The sequence below is a fragment of the Triticum urartu genome, chromosome 2A, assembly GCF_056163025.1.
Source record: "Triticum urartu cultivar PI428250 chromosome 2A, HENAU_Tu73, whole genome shotgun sequence".
Taxonomy (NCBI): Eukaryota; Viridiplantae; Streptophyta; class Magnoliopsida; order Poales; family Poaceae; genus Triticum; species Triticum urartu.
The window spans coordinates 68,954,950-68,970,210 of NC_141874.1; positions in this window are offsets into that span (position 1 = coordinate 68,954,950).

Sequence of the window (15,261 nt, forward strand, 5' to 3'; positions counted from 1 at the left end):
GCAGGGTGCTGGAACGGGTCTATATTGGTTTTCGGTGGCTACGGAGGCTTTTGGCGACGGAACTCCCGATCTATTATGCTCCTCGATATTTTTAGGGTATGTGGGTATATATGGAGGAAGAAGTACGTCGGTGGATCTCCGGGCTGTCCACGAGGCAGGGGGGCGCGCCCAGTGGGGGTGGGCGCGCCTCCCACCCTCGTGGGCAGCCCGGGAATCTCCTGGTCCATCTCCGATACTCCGTGGGCTTCTTCTGGTCCAAAAATAAGTTCCGTGAAGTTTCAGGTCAATTGGACTCCGTTTGATTTTCCTTTTCTGCGATACTCTAAAACAAGGAAAAAATATATACTGGCACTGGGCTCTGGGTTAATAGGTTAGTCCCAAAAATAATATAAAAGTTTATAATAAAGCCCATAAACATCCAAAACAGATAATATAATAGCATGGAACAATAAAAAATTATAGATACATTGGAGACGTATCAGAAGCCACTAGTGAAACCTATGGCCCCCGGGTCTCTTCCTATTATATTACATCTCTTTTATTTACATCGCATCTCGTTTACTATTTTGCAATCATTACTTTCCAATCTATACAACAAAAATAGCAAAAATTTACTTTACTATCTCTATTAGATCTCACTTTTGTGAGTGACCGTGAAGGGATTGACAACCCCTTTATCGCGTTGGTTGCAAGGTTCTTGATTATTTGTGCAGGTACTAGGTGACTTGTGCGTTGTCTCCTACTGGATTGATACCTTGGTTCTCAAAACTGAGGGAAATACTTACGCTACTTTGCTGCATCACCCTTTCCTCTTCAATGGAAAACCAACGCATGCTCAAGAGGTAGCAGCCCCCTACCCTCTCGCCCTGGGCCATAGGGCGCCACGTCGTCTGCAGGTAAAGCCTCTCATCCCCAAGCGGAAGGCCGTAACTAACCGGACGCCGAGGAGAAGACTACCTGCATGGCCACCTCCCCTCGCAGTGCCACACCCCATACATTGCCACCGCCGCTGCCGGATCACCTTTACCTGAAAGCAGCCGAACAGGAACATCACTGAAGTAGAGAGCCCACCTCTAGCACCAAAGCCTCGACTACTCCTCCTCCGACCAAAGGTGGTGCCTTCAAGAAGAACAATGATGTCAGCGCGTCATCACCACCCAACTGGAGAGTTTGGGGTTTCGCCCTGGTCGCGGAGGTAGAGGGTGAGGGTGTTGGAAATATGCCCTAGAGGCAATAATAAATTGGTTATTATTATATTTCCTTGTTCATGATAATCGTTTATTATCCATGATAGAATTGTATTGATAGGAAACTCAGATACATGTGTGGATACATAGACAACACCATGTCCCTAGTAAGCCTCTAGTTGACTAGCTCGTTGATCAATAGATGGTTACGGTTTCCTGACCATGGACATTGGATGTCATTGATAACGGGATCACATCATTAGGAGAATGATGTGATGGACAAAGACCCAATCCTAAGCCTAGCACAAGATCATGTAGTTCGTATGCTAAAGCTTTTCTAATGTCAAGTATCATTTCCTTAGACCATGAGATTGTGCAACTCCCGGATACCGTAGGAGTGCTTTGGGTGTGCCAAACGTCACAACGTAACTGGGTGGCTATAAAGGTACACTACAGGTATCTCCGAAAGTGCCTGTTGGGTTGGCACGAATCGAGACTGGGATTTGTCACTTCGTGTAAACGGAGAGGTATCTCTGGGCCCACTCGGTAGGACATCATCATAATGTGCACAATGTGATCAAGGAGTTGATCGCGGGATGATGTGTTACGAAACGAGTAAAGAGACTTGCCGGTAACGAGATTGAACAAGGTATCGGGATACCGACGATCGAATCTCGGGCAAGTATCGTACCGCTAGACAAAGGGAATTGTATACGGGAATGATTAAGTCCTTGACATCGTGGTTCATCCGATGAGATCATCGTGGAACATGTGGGAGCCAACATGGGTATCCAGATCCCGCTGTTGGTTATTGACCGGAGAGTCATCTCGGTCATGTCTGCATGTCTCCCGAACCCGTAGGGTCTACACACTTAAGGTTCGGTGACGCTAGGGTTATAGAGATATTAGTATGCGGTAACCCGAAAGTTGTTCGGAGTCCCGGATGAGATCCCGGACGTCACGAGGAGTTCCGGAATGGTCCGGAGGTAAAGATTTATATATGGGAAGTCCTATTTTGGTCACCGGAAAAGTTTCGGGTTTTATCGGTAACGTACCGGGACCACCGGGAGGGTCCCGGGGGCCCACCTGCCCCGGGGGGGCACATGGGCTGTAGGGGTGTGCGCCTTGGCCTATATGGGCCAAGGGCACCAGCCCCAAGAGGCCCATGCGCCAAGAGATGAGGGAAAGGAAGAGTCCTAAAGGGGGAAGGCACCTCCTAGGTGCCTTGGGGAGGATGGACTCCTCCCTTGGCCGCACCCTTCCTTGGAGGAAGGGCCAAGGTTGCGCTCCCCCCCCCCTCTCCCTTGGCCCTATATATAGTGGGGGAAGGGAGGGCAGCAACACCTAAGCCCTGGCGCCTCCCTCTCCCTCCCATGACACATCTCTCTCCTCCCGCAGCGCTTGGTGAAGCCCTGTTGGAATCCCGCTACTTCCACCACCACGCCGTCGTGCTGCTGGATCTCCATCAACCTCTCCTTCCCCCTTGCTGGATCCAGAAGGAGGAGACGTCGCTGCTCCGTACGTGTGTTGAACGCGGAGGTTCCGCCCGTTCGGCGCTAGGATCATCGGTGATTTGGATCACGACGAGTACGACTCCATCAACCCCGTTCTCTTGAACGCTTCCGCGCGCGATCTACAAGGGTATGTAGATCCACTCCTCCCTCGTTGCTAGATGACTCCATAGATAGATCTTGGTGACACGTAGGAAAAATTTGAATTTATGCTACGTTCCCCAACAGTGGTATCAGAGCTAGGTCTATGCGTAGTTTCTATGCACGAGTAGAACACAAAGTAGTTGTGGGCATTGATTTTGTTCAATATGCTTACCGTTACTAGTCCAATCTTGATTCGGTGGCATTGTGGGATGAAGCGGCCCGGACCGACCTTACACGTACTCTTACGTGAGAGTGGTTCCACCGACTGACATGCACTAGTTGCATAAGGTGGCTAGCGGGTGTCTGTCTCTCCCACTTTAGTCGGATCGGATTCGATGAAAAGGGTCCTTATGAAGGGTAAATAGCAATTGGCATATCACGTTGTGGTTTTTGCGTAGGTAAGAAACGTTCTTGCTAGAAACCCATAGCAGCCACGTAAAACATGCAAACAACAATTAGAGGACGTCTAACTTGTTTTTGCAGGGTATGCTATGTGATGTGATATGGCCAAAAGGATGTGATGAATGATATATGTGAAGTATGAGATTGATCATGTTCTTGTAATAGGAATCACGACTTGCATGTCGATGAGTATGACAACCGGCAGGGGCCATAGGAGTTGTCTTAATTTATTTATGACCTGCGTGTCAACATAAACGTCATGTAATTACTTTACTTTATTGCTAACCGTTAGCTGTAGTAGTAGAAGTAATAGTTGACGAGACAACTTCATGAAGACACGATGATAGAGATCATGATGATGGAGATCATGGTGTCATGCCGGTGACGATGATGATCATGGAGCCCTGAAGATGGAGATCAAGAGGAGCAAAGTGATGATGGCCATATCATGTCACTATTTGATTGCATGTGATGTTTATCATGTTTATGCATCTTGTTTTCTTAGAACGACGGTAGTAAATAATATGATCCCTCACTAAAATTTCAAGAAGGTGTTCCCCCTAACTGTGCACCGTTGCGAAAGTTCGTCGTTTCGAAGCACCACGTGATGATCGGGTGTGATAGATTCTTACGTTCGAATACAACGGGTGTAAGAAAGATTTACACACGCGAAACACTTAGGTTGACTTGACGAGCCTAGCATGTACAGACATGGCCTCGGAACACAAGAGACCGAAAGGTCGAGCATGAGTCGTATAGAAGATACGATCAACATCAAGATGTTCACCGATGATGACTAGTCCGTCTCACATGATGATCGGACACGGCCTAGTTGACTCGGATCATGTAATCACTTAGATGACTAGAGGGATGTCTATCTGAGTGGGAGTTCACAAGATGAACTTAATTATCCTGAACATAGTCAAAAGGTCTTCGCAAATTATGTCGTAGCTCGCGCTTCAGTTCTACTATTTAGATATGTTCCTAGAGAAAATTTAGTTGAAAGTTGATAGTAGTAATTATGCGGACTAGGTCCGTAAACTGAGGTTTGTCCTCATTGCTTCATAGAAGGCTTATGTCCTTAATGCACCGCTCAGTGTGCTGAACCTCGAACGTCGTCTGTGGATGTTGCGAACATCTGACATACACGTTTTGATGACTACATGATAGTTCAGTGCGTAATGCTAAATGGTTTAGAATTGAGGCACCAAAGACGTTTTTGAAACATCGCAGAACATATGAGATGTTCCAAGGACTGAAATTGGGATTTTAGGCTCGTGCCCACGTCAAGAGGTATAAGACCTCCGACGATTTTCTTAGCCTGCAAACTAAGGGAGAAAAGCTCAATTGTTGAGCTTGTGCTCAGATTGTCTGAGTACAACAATCATTTGAATCGAGTGGGAGTTGATCTTCCAGATGAGATAGTGATGTTTCTCTGAAGTCATTACCACCAAGCTGCTAGAGCTTCGTGATGAACTATAATATATCAGGGACATATATGATGATCCTTGAGATATTCGCGCTGTTTGACACCACAAAAGTAGAAATCAAGAAGGAGCATCAATTGTTGATGGTTGGTGAAACCACTAGTTTCAAGAAGGGCAAGGGAACAAAGGGATACTTCATGAAACGGCAATTCAGCTGCTGCTCTAGTGAAGAAACCCAAGGTTGAACCCAAACCCGAGACTGAGTGCTTCTGTAATAAGGGGAACAGCCACTGGAGCAGAATTACCCTAGATACTTGGTAGATGAGAAGGCTGGCAAGGTCGATAGAAGTATATTGGATATACCTTGTGTTAATGTGTACTTTACTAGTACTCCTAGTAGCACCATGGTATTAGATACCGGTTCGGTTGCTAAGTGTTAGTAACTCGAAATAAAAGCTACGAAATAAACGGAGACTAGCTAAAGGTGAGATGACGATATGTGTTGGAAGTATTTCCAAGGTTGATCAAATATCGTACGCTCCCTCTACCATCGAGATTGGTGTTTTTCGTTGAGCATAGACATGATTGGATTATGTCTATCGCAATACGGTTATTCATTTAAAGAGAATAATGGTTACTCTGTTTATTTGAATAATACCTTCAATGGTCTTACACCTGAAATGAATGGTTTATTGAATCTCGATCGTAGTGATACGCATGCTCATGCCAAAAGATAGTAATGATAGTACCACCTACTTGTGGCACTGCCACGTAAGTCATATCGGTATAAAACGCATGAAGAAGCTCCATGTTGATGGATCTTTGGGCTCACTTGTTTTGAAAGGTTTGAGACATGCGAACCATGTCTATTGGTATATATGCATGAAGAAACTCCATGCAAATGGACCATTTGGACTCACTTGATTTTTGAATCACTTGAGACATGCAAATCATACCACATGGGCAAAATGACTGAAAGCCTCGGTTTCAGTAAAATGGAACTAGAAAGCAACTTGTTGGAAGTAATACATATTAATGTGTGCAGTCCAATGAGTGCTGAGGCATGTAGTGGATATCGTTATGTTCTTACTTCACAGATGATTTGAGTAGATGTTGAGTATATTTACTTGATGAATCACGAGTCTGAATTATTGAAAGGTTCAAGTAATTTCAGGGTGAAGTTGAAAGATCGTCGTGACAAGAGGATAAAATATCTATGATCATAGAGATGAATATCTGAATTACGAGTTTGGCACAGAATTAAGACATTGTGGAAATTGTTTCACAACTAATACAGCCTGGAACACCATAGTGTGATGTGTGTCCGAACATCATAACTGCACCCTATTGGATATGATGCATACCATGATGTCTCTTATCGAATTGCCACGATAATTTATGGGTTAGGCATTAAAGACAACCACATTCACTTTAAATAGGGCACCACGTAATTCCGATGAGATGACACCGTATGAACTATGGTTTAGAGAAACCTAAGCTATCATTTCTTAAAAGTTTGGGGCTGCGATGCTTATGTGAAAAAAGTTTCAGGCTGATAAGCTCGAACCCGAAGCGGATAAATGCATCTTCATAGGACACCCAAAACAGTTGGGTATACCTCCTGTCTCAGATCCGAAAGCAATAAGGGATTGTTTCTAGAATCGGGTCCTTTCTTGAGAAAAGTTTCTCCCGAAAGAATTGAGTGGGAGGATGGTGGAGACTTGATAAGGTTGTTGAACCGTCTCTTCAACTAGTGTGTGGCAGGGCACAGGAAGTTGTTCCTGTGGCACCTACACCAATTGAAGTGGAAGCTTATGATAGTGATCATGAAACTTCAGATCAAGTCACTACCAAACCTCGTGGGATGACAAGGATGCGTACTACTTCAGAGTGGTACGTAATCCTGTCTTGGAAGTCATGTTGCTAGACAACAATGAACCTACGAGCTATGGAGAAGCGATGGTGGGCCTGGATTCCGAAATGGCTTGAGGCCATATAATCCGAGAGAGGATCCATATATGAAAACAAAGTGTAGACTTTGGAAGAACTACTTGATGGTCATAAGGCTGTTAGGTACATATGGATTTTAAAAGGAAGACGGACAATGATGGTAAGTATCACCATTAAGAAAGCTCGACTTGTCGTTAAGATGTTTTCCGACAAGTTCAAGGAGTTGACTACGATGAGACTTTCTCACTCGTAGCGATGCTAAGAGTCTGTTGGAATTATATTAGCGATTACTGCATTATTTATGAAATCTTGCAGATAGGATGTCAAAACATTGTTTCCTCGACGATTTTCTTGAGGAAAGGTTGTATGTGATACAACCGGAAGGTTTTGTCAATCCTGAAAGATGCTAATAAGTATGCAAAGCTCCAGCAATCCTTCTAAGGACTGGAGTAAGCATCTCGGAGTTGGAATGTATGCTTTGATGAGATGATCAAAGATTTTGGGTGTATACAAAATTTATGAGAAACTTGTATTTCCAAAGAAGTGAGTGGGAGCACTATAGAATTTCTGATGAGTATATGTTGTTGACATATTGTGGATCAGAAATGACGTAGAATTTCTGGAAAGCATATAGGGTTATTTGGAAAGTATTTTCCAATGAAAAGCCTGGATTAAGCTACTTGAACATTGAGCATCAAGATCTATAAGGATAGATCAAAATTCTTAATGGTACTTTCAAATGAGCACATACCTTGACATGATCTTGAAGGTGTTCAAGATGGACCAGTCAAAGAAGGAGTTCTTGCTTGAGTTGTAAGGTATGAAGTTAAGACTTAAAGCTCGACCACGGCAGAAGAAAGAGGAAGGACGAAGGTCGTCCCCTATGATTTTGTCATAGGCTCTATACGGTATGCCATGCTGAGTACCGCACCTGGTGTGTGCCTTGCCACATATCTGGCAAGAGGGTATAAAGGTAATCTAGGAGTAGATTACCAGATAGCGTTCTAAATTATCCTTAGAGGAATAAGGATATGTTTCTCGGTTATGGAGGTGATAAAGAGTTCGACGTAAAGAGTTACGTCGATGCAAGCTTAACACCTATCCGGATAGCTCTTAGTAGAGATACCGGATACGTATAATGGAGCAACAATTTAGAATAGCTCCAAGTAGAACAGTTATTTGAAATGGCTCCAAATATAGCGTAGTAGCTGCATCTACAAGATGACATAGAGATTTGCGAAGTACATACGGATCTGAAGGATTCAGACCCGTTGACTATAACATCTCTCACAAGCATAAACATGTTCAAACCCAGAACTCATCAAGTGTTAATCACATGGTAATGTGAACTAGATTATTGACTCTAGTAAACTCTTGGGTGTTACTTACATGGGGATGTGACCTTGAGTGTTAATCACATAGCGATGTGAACTGGATTATTGACTCTAGTGCAAGTGGGAGACTGTTGGAAATATGCCCTAGAGGCAATAATAAATTGGTTATTATTATATTTCCTTGTTCATGATAATCGTTTATTATCCATGATAGAATTGTATTGATAGGAAACTTAGATACATGTGTGGATACATAGACAACACCATGTCCCTAGTAAGCCTCTAGTTGACTAGCTCGTTGATCAATAGATGGTTACGGTTTCCTGACCATGGACATTGGATGTCATTGATAACGGGATCACATCATTAGGAGAATGATGTGATGGACAAAGACCCAATCCTAAGCCTAGCACAAGATCATGTAGTTCGTATGCTAAAGCTTTTCTAATGTCAAGTATCATTTCCTTAGACCATGAGATTGTGCAACTCCCGGATACCGTAGGAGTGCTTTGGGTGTGCCAAACGTCACAACGTAACTGGGTGGCTATAAAGGTACACTACGGGTATCTCCGAAAGTGTCTGTTGGGTTGGCACGAATCGAGACTGGGATTTGTCACTCCATGTAATAGTAGTAGATGCAGAATCATTTCGATCTACTTGACACAGACGTGATGCCTATATTCATGATCATTGCCTTAGATATCTTCATAACTATGTGCTTTTCTATCAATTGCTCGACAGTAATTTGTTCACCCACCGTAATACATGCTATCTTAAGAGAAGCTGATGTCTACTACACAACCTTCTTCTTGTAGACGTTGTTGGGCCTCCAAGTGCAGAGGTTTGTAGGACAGTAGAGAATTTCCCTCAAGTGGATGACCTAAGGTTTATCAATCCGTAGGAGGCGTAGGATGAAGATGGTCTCTCTCAAGCAACCTTGCAACCAAATAACAAAGAGTCTCTTGTGTCCCCAACACACCCAATACAATGGTAAATTGTATAGGTGCACTAGTTCAACGAAGAGATGGTGATACAAGTGGTATATGGATGGTAGATAAAGGTTTTTGTAATCTGAAAATATAAAAACAGCAAGGTAACTAATGATAAAAGTGAGCACAAACGGTATTGCAATGCGTTGAAACAAGGCCTAGGGTTCATACTTTCACTAGTGCAAGTTCCCTCAACAATAATAACATAATTGGATCATATAACTATCATTCAACATGCAACAAAGAGTCACTCCAAAGTCACTAATAGCAGAGAACAAACGAAGAGATTATGGTAGGGTACGAAACCACCTCAAAGTTATTCTTTCGGATCTATCTATTCAAGAGTTCGTACTAGAATAACACCTTAAGACACAAATCAACCAAAACCCTAATGTCACCTAGATACTCCAATGTCACCTAGATACTCCAATGTCACCTCAAGTATCCATGGGTATGATTATACGATATGCATCACACGATTCATCTATTCAAACCAACACAAAGAACTTCAAAGAGTGCCCCAAAGTTTCTACCAGAGAGTCAAGACGAAAACGTGTGCTAACCCCTATGCATAGGTTCATGGGCGGAACCCGCAAGTTGATCACCAAAACATACATCAAGTGGATCAATAGAATACCCCATTGTCACCACGGGTATCCCACGCAAGACATACATCAAGTGTTCTCAAATCCTTAAAGACTCAATTCGATAAGATAACTTCAAAGGGAAAACTCAATCCATTACAAGAGAGTAGAGGGGGAAAAACATCATAACATCCAACTATAATAGCAAAGCTCGCGATACATCAAGATCGTACCACCTCAAGAACACGCAAGAGAGAGAGAGATCAAACACATAGCTACTGGTACATACCCTCAGTCCCGAGGGAGAACTACTCCCTCCTCGTCATGGTGAGCGCCGGGATGATGAAAATGGCCACCGGAGAGGGATTGCCCCCTCCGGCAGGGTGCTGGAACGGGTCTATATTGGTTTTCGGTGGCTACGGAGGCTTTTGGCGACGGAACTCCCGATCTATTATGCTCCTCGATATTTTTAGGGTATGTGGGTATATATGGAGGAAGAAGTACGTCGGTGGATCTCCGGGCTGTCCACGAGGCAGGGGGGCGCGCCCAGTGGGGGTGGGCGCGCCTCCCACCCTCGTGGGCAGCCCGGGAATCTCCTGGTCCATCTCCGATACTCCGTGGGCTTCTTCTGGTCCAAAAATAAGTTCCGTGAAGTTTCAGGTCAATTGGACTCCGTTTGATTTTCCTTTTCTGCGATACTCTAAAACAAGGAAAAAATATATACTGGCACTGGGCTCTGGGTTAATAGGTTAGTCCCAAAAATAATATAAAAGTTTATAATAAAGCCCATAAACATCCAAAACAGATAATATAATAGCATGGAACAATAAAAAATTATAGATACATTGGAGACGTATCAGAAGCCACTAGTGAAACCTATGGCCCCCGGGTCTCTTCCTATTATATTACATCTCTTTTATTTACATCGCATCTCGTTTACTATTTTGCAATCATTACTTTCCAATCTATACAACAAAAATAGCAAAAATTTACTTTACTATCTCTATTAGATCTCACTTTTGTGAGTGACCGTGAAGGGATTGACAACCCCTTTATCGCGTTGGTTGCAAGGTTCTTGATTATTTGTGCAGGTACTAGGTGACTTGTGCGTTGTCTCCTACTGGATTGATACCTTGGTTCTCAAAACTGAGGGAAATACTTACGCTACTTTGCTGCATCACCCTTTCCTCTTCAATGGAAAACCAACGCATGCTCAAGAGGTAGCAGCCCCCTACCCTCTCGCCCTGGGCCATAGGGCGCCACGTCGTCTGCAGGTAAAGCCTCTCATCCCCAAGCGGAAGGCCGTAACTAACCGGACGCCGAGGAGAAGACTACCTGCATGGCCACCTCCCCTCGCAGTGCCACACCCCATACATTGCCACCGCCGCTGCCGGATCACCTTTACCTGAAAGCAGCCGAACAGGAACATCACTGAAGTAGAGAGCCCACCTCTAGCACCAAAGCCTCGACTACTCCTCCTCCGACCAAAGGTGGTGCCTTCAAGAAGAACAATGATGTCAGCGCGTCATCACCACCCAACTGGAGAGTTTGGGGTTTCGCCCTGGTCGCGGAGGTAGAGGGTGAGGGTGTTGGAAATATGCCCTAGAGGCAATAATAAATTGGTTATTATTATATTTCCTTGTTCATGATAATCGTTTATTATCCATGATAGAATTGTATTGATAGGAAACTCAGATACATGTGTGGATACATAGACAACACCATGTCCCTAGTAAGCCTCTAGTTGACTAGCTCGTTGATCAATAGATGGTTACGGTTTCCTGACCATGGACATTGGATGTCATTGATAACGGGATCACATCATTAGGAGAATGATGTGATGGACAAAGACCCAATCCTAAGCCTAGCACAAGATCATGTAGTTCGTATGCTAAAGCTTTTCTAATGTCAAGTATCATTTCCTTAGACCATGAGATTGTGCAACTCCCGGATACCGTAGGAGTGCTTTGGGTGTGCCAAACGTCACAACGTAACTGGGTGGCTATAAAGGTACACTACGGGTATCTCCGAAAGTGTCTGTTGGGTTGGCACGAATCGAGACTGGGATTTGTCACTCCATGTAAATGGAGAGGTATCTCTGGGCCCACTCGGTAGGACATCATCATAATGTGCACAATGTGATCAAGGAGTTGATCGTGGGATGATGTGTTACGAAACGAGTAAAGAGACTTGCCGGTAACGAGATTGAACAAGGTATCGGGATACCGACGATCGAATCTCGGGCAAGTATCGTACCGCTAGACAAAGGGAATTGTATACGGGAATGATTAAGTCCTTGACATCGTGGTTCATCCGATGAGATCATCGTGGAACATGTGGGAGCCAACATGGGTATCCAGATCCCACTGTTGGTTATTGACCGGAGAGTCATCTCGGTCATGTCTGCATGTCTCCCGAACCCGTAGGGTCTACACACTTAAGGTTCGGTGACGCTAGGGTTATAGAGATATTAGTATGCGGTAACCCGAAAGTTGTTCGGAGTGCCGGATGAGATCCCGGACGTCACGAGGAGTTCCGGAATGGTCCGGAGGTAAAGATCTATATATGGGAAGTCCTATTTTGGTCACCGGAAAAGTTTCGGGTTTTATCAGTAACGTACCGGGACCACCGGGAGGGTCCCGGGGGTCCACCAAGGGGGTCCACCTGCCCCGGGGGGCCACATGGGCTGTAGGGGTGTGCGCCTTGGCCTATATGGGCCAAGGGCACCAGCCCCAAGAGGCCCATGCGCCAAGAGATGAGGGAAAGGAAGAGTCCTAAAGGGGGAAGGCACCTCCTAGGTGCCTTGGGGAGGATGGACTCCTCCCTTGGCCGCACCCTTCCTTGGAGGAAGGGCCAAGGCTGCGCCCCCCCCCTCTCCCTTGGCCCTATATATAGTGGGGGAAGGGAGGGCAGCAACACCTAAGCCCTGGCGCCTCCCTCTCCCTCCCATGACACATCTCCCTCCTCCTGCAGCGCTTGGCGAAGCCCTGTTAGAATCCCGCTACTTCCACCACCATGCCGTCGTGCTGCTGGATCTCCATCAACCTCTCCTTCCCCCTTGCTGGATCAAGAAGGAGGAGACGTCGCTGCTCCGTATGTGTGTTGAACGCGGAGGTGCCGTCCGTTCGGCGCTAGGATCATCGGTGATTTGGATCACGACGAGTACGACTCCATCAACCCCGTTCTCTTGAACGCTTCCGCGCGCGATCTACAAGGGTATGTAGATCCACTCCTCCCTCGTTGCTAGATTTCTCCATAGATAGATCTTGGTGACACGTAGGAAAATTTTGAATTTATGCTACGTTCCCCAATAGAGGGAAGGACCTCGATGCCGCCACCAGAGGAGAACGGAGCTGTAGCGCCGCGGCATCGTGGTTGCAGCAGCCGGCCAAGGGTTGCCCCCGCTCCATGCACACCCAACCCTCCATCCCCAACTAGCTGCCAGAGCCAGGCACACAGATGCCGACAGCGCAGACTGGCGAGGCAGGAAGAGGCACAAAGGAGGAGGCCACCGCTCCAGATCCGCTCAAGGAGCCAACGGGAAGACCCTAGGAGCCAACTCCATCTCCGCTGTCGGCCCGCCACCCACGCGGCCAGTGAAGGAAATATGCCCTAGAGGCAATAATAAAGTTATTATTTATTTCCTTATATCATGATAAATGTTTATTATTCATGCTAGAATTGTATTAACCGGAAACGTAATACTTGTGTGAATACATAGACAAACAAAGTGTCACTAGTATGCCTCTACTTGACTAGCTCGTTAATCGAAGATGGTTATGTTTCCTAACCATAGACATGAGTTGTCATTTGATTAACGGGATCACATCATTAGGAGAATGATGTGATTGACATGACCCATTCCATTAGCTTAGCACTCGATCGTTTAGTATGTTGCTATTGCTTTCTTCATGACTTATACATGTTCCTATGACTATGAGATTATGCAACTCCCGTTTACCGGAGGAACACTTTGTGTGCTACCAAACGTCACAACGTAACTGGGTGATTATAAAGGTGCTCTACAGGTGTCTCCAAAGGTACGTGTTGGGTTGGCGTACTTCGAGATTAGGATTTGTCGCTCCGATTGTCGGAGAGGTATCTCTGGGCCCTCTTGGTAATACACATCACTTAAGCCTTGCAAGAAATGCAACTAATAAGTTAGTTGCAAGATGATGTATTACGGAACGAGTAAAGAGACTTGCCGGTAACGAGATTGAACTAGGTATTGAGATACCGACGATCGATTCTCGGGCAAGTAACATACCGATGACAAAGGGAACAACGTATGTTGTTATGCGGTCTGACCGATAAAGATCTTCGTAGAATATGTAGGAGCCAATATGAGCATCCAGGTTCCGCTATTGGTTATTGACCGGAGACGTGTCTCGGTCATGTCTACATTGTTCTCAAACCCGTAGGGTCCGCATGCTTAACGTTACGATGACAGTTTCATTATGAGTTTATATATTTTGATGTACCGAAGGTTGTTCGGAGTCCCGGATGTGATCACGGACTTGACGAGGAGTCTCGAAATGGTCGAGACATAAAGATCGATATATTGGACGATTGTATTTGGACACCGAAAAGGTTTCGGGTAAGATTGGGACAATACCGGATCACCGGGAGGTTATCGGAACCCCCCGGGAGGTATATGGGCCTTATTGGGCCTTAGTGGAAAGGAGGGGAAAGGAGCAAGGGAGGGGGCGCCCCCCCCCCAAGCCCAATCCGAATTGGGAGGGGGACGGCCCCCCTTTCCTTCCTCCCTCCTTCCTCTTCCTTCCCTCTCCTACTCCTAATAGGAAAAAGGGGAGTCCTACACCCGGTGGGAGTTGGACTCCCCCCCTTGGGCGCGCCACCCTCCTTGGCCGGCCCCCTCCTCCACTCCTTTATATACGGGGGCAGGGGGCACCCCAGACACACAACAATTGATCATTGATCTCTTAGCCTTGTGCGGTGCCCCCCTCCACCATAATCCTCGATAATATTGTAGCGGTGCTTAGGCAAAGCCCTGCGACGGTAGAACATCAAGATCGTCACCAAGCCGTCGTGCTGACGGAACTCATCCCCGACACTTTGCTGGATCGGAGTCCGGGGATCCTCATCGAGCTGAATCTGTGCAAAAACTCGGAGGTGTCGTAGTTTCGGTGCTTGATCGGTCGGGCCGTGAAGACATACGACTACATCAACTGTGTTGTTATAATGCTTCCGCTTCCGGTCTACGAGGGTACGTAGACAACACTCTCCCCTCTCGTTGCTGTGCATCACCATGATCTTGCGTGTGCGTAGGAATTTTTTTTGAAATTACTACGTTCTCCAACAGCCAGGCACGACACCCTTCCGCATCCACACCGGCCACACACCGCAGGGGAGCCGCTGTGCCTCCCGGCAGTGGCCTCCGCTACAGATCCTGCGTGGCATGCACAGGAACCACCGCCCACCGCACACCAACGGACGAGCACCATAGGTTCTTCGAACCGCCGCCAGCCACCGGCTCCTCTGCCGCATCCACTGCTAGCACCGCGCCGCCACCTGACCTTGTAGGCCTGCGCCAGTCATCGTCGGAGCAGGGGAAGACATCCCCCCCGGCTATTGACGCAAACATGGTTCGCCCTTCTGCGTGAGCCGGCGGCAGCGGGGGGAGGGCTCGGGGGCCTAGAGTTTCCCCTCCACGTCGCTTGCTGGAGTGACCGGGAGGGGGACGGAGTCGATGCGATGAGTCGTCGTCTGGCC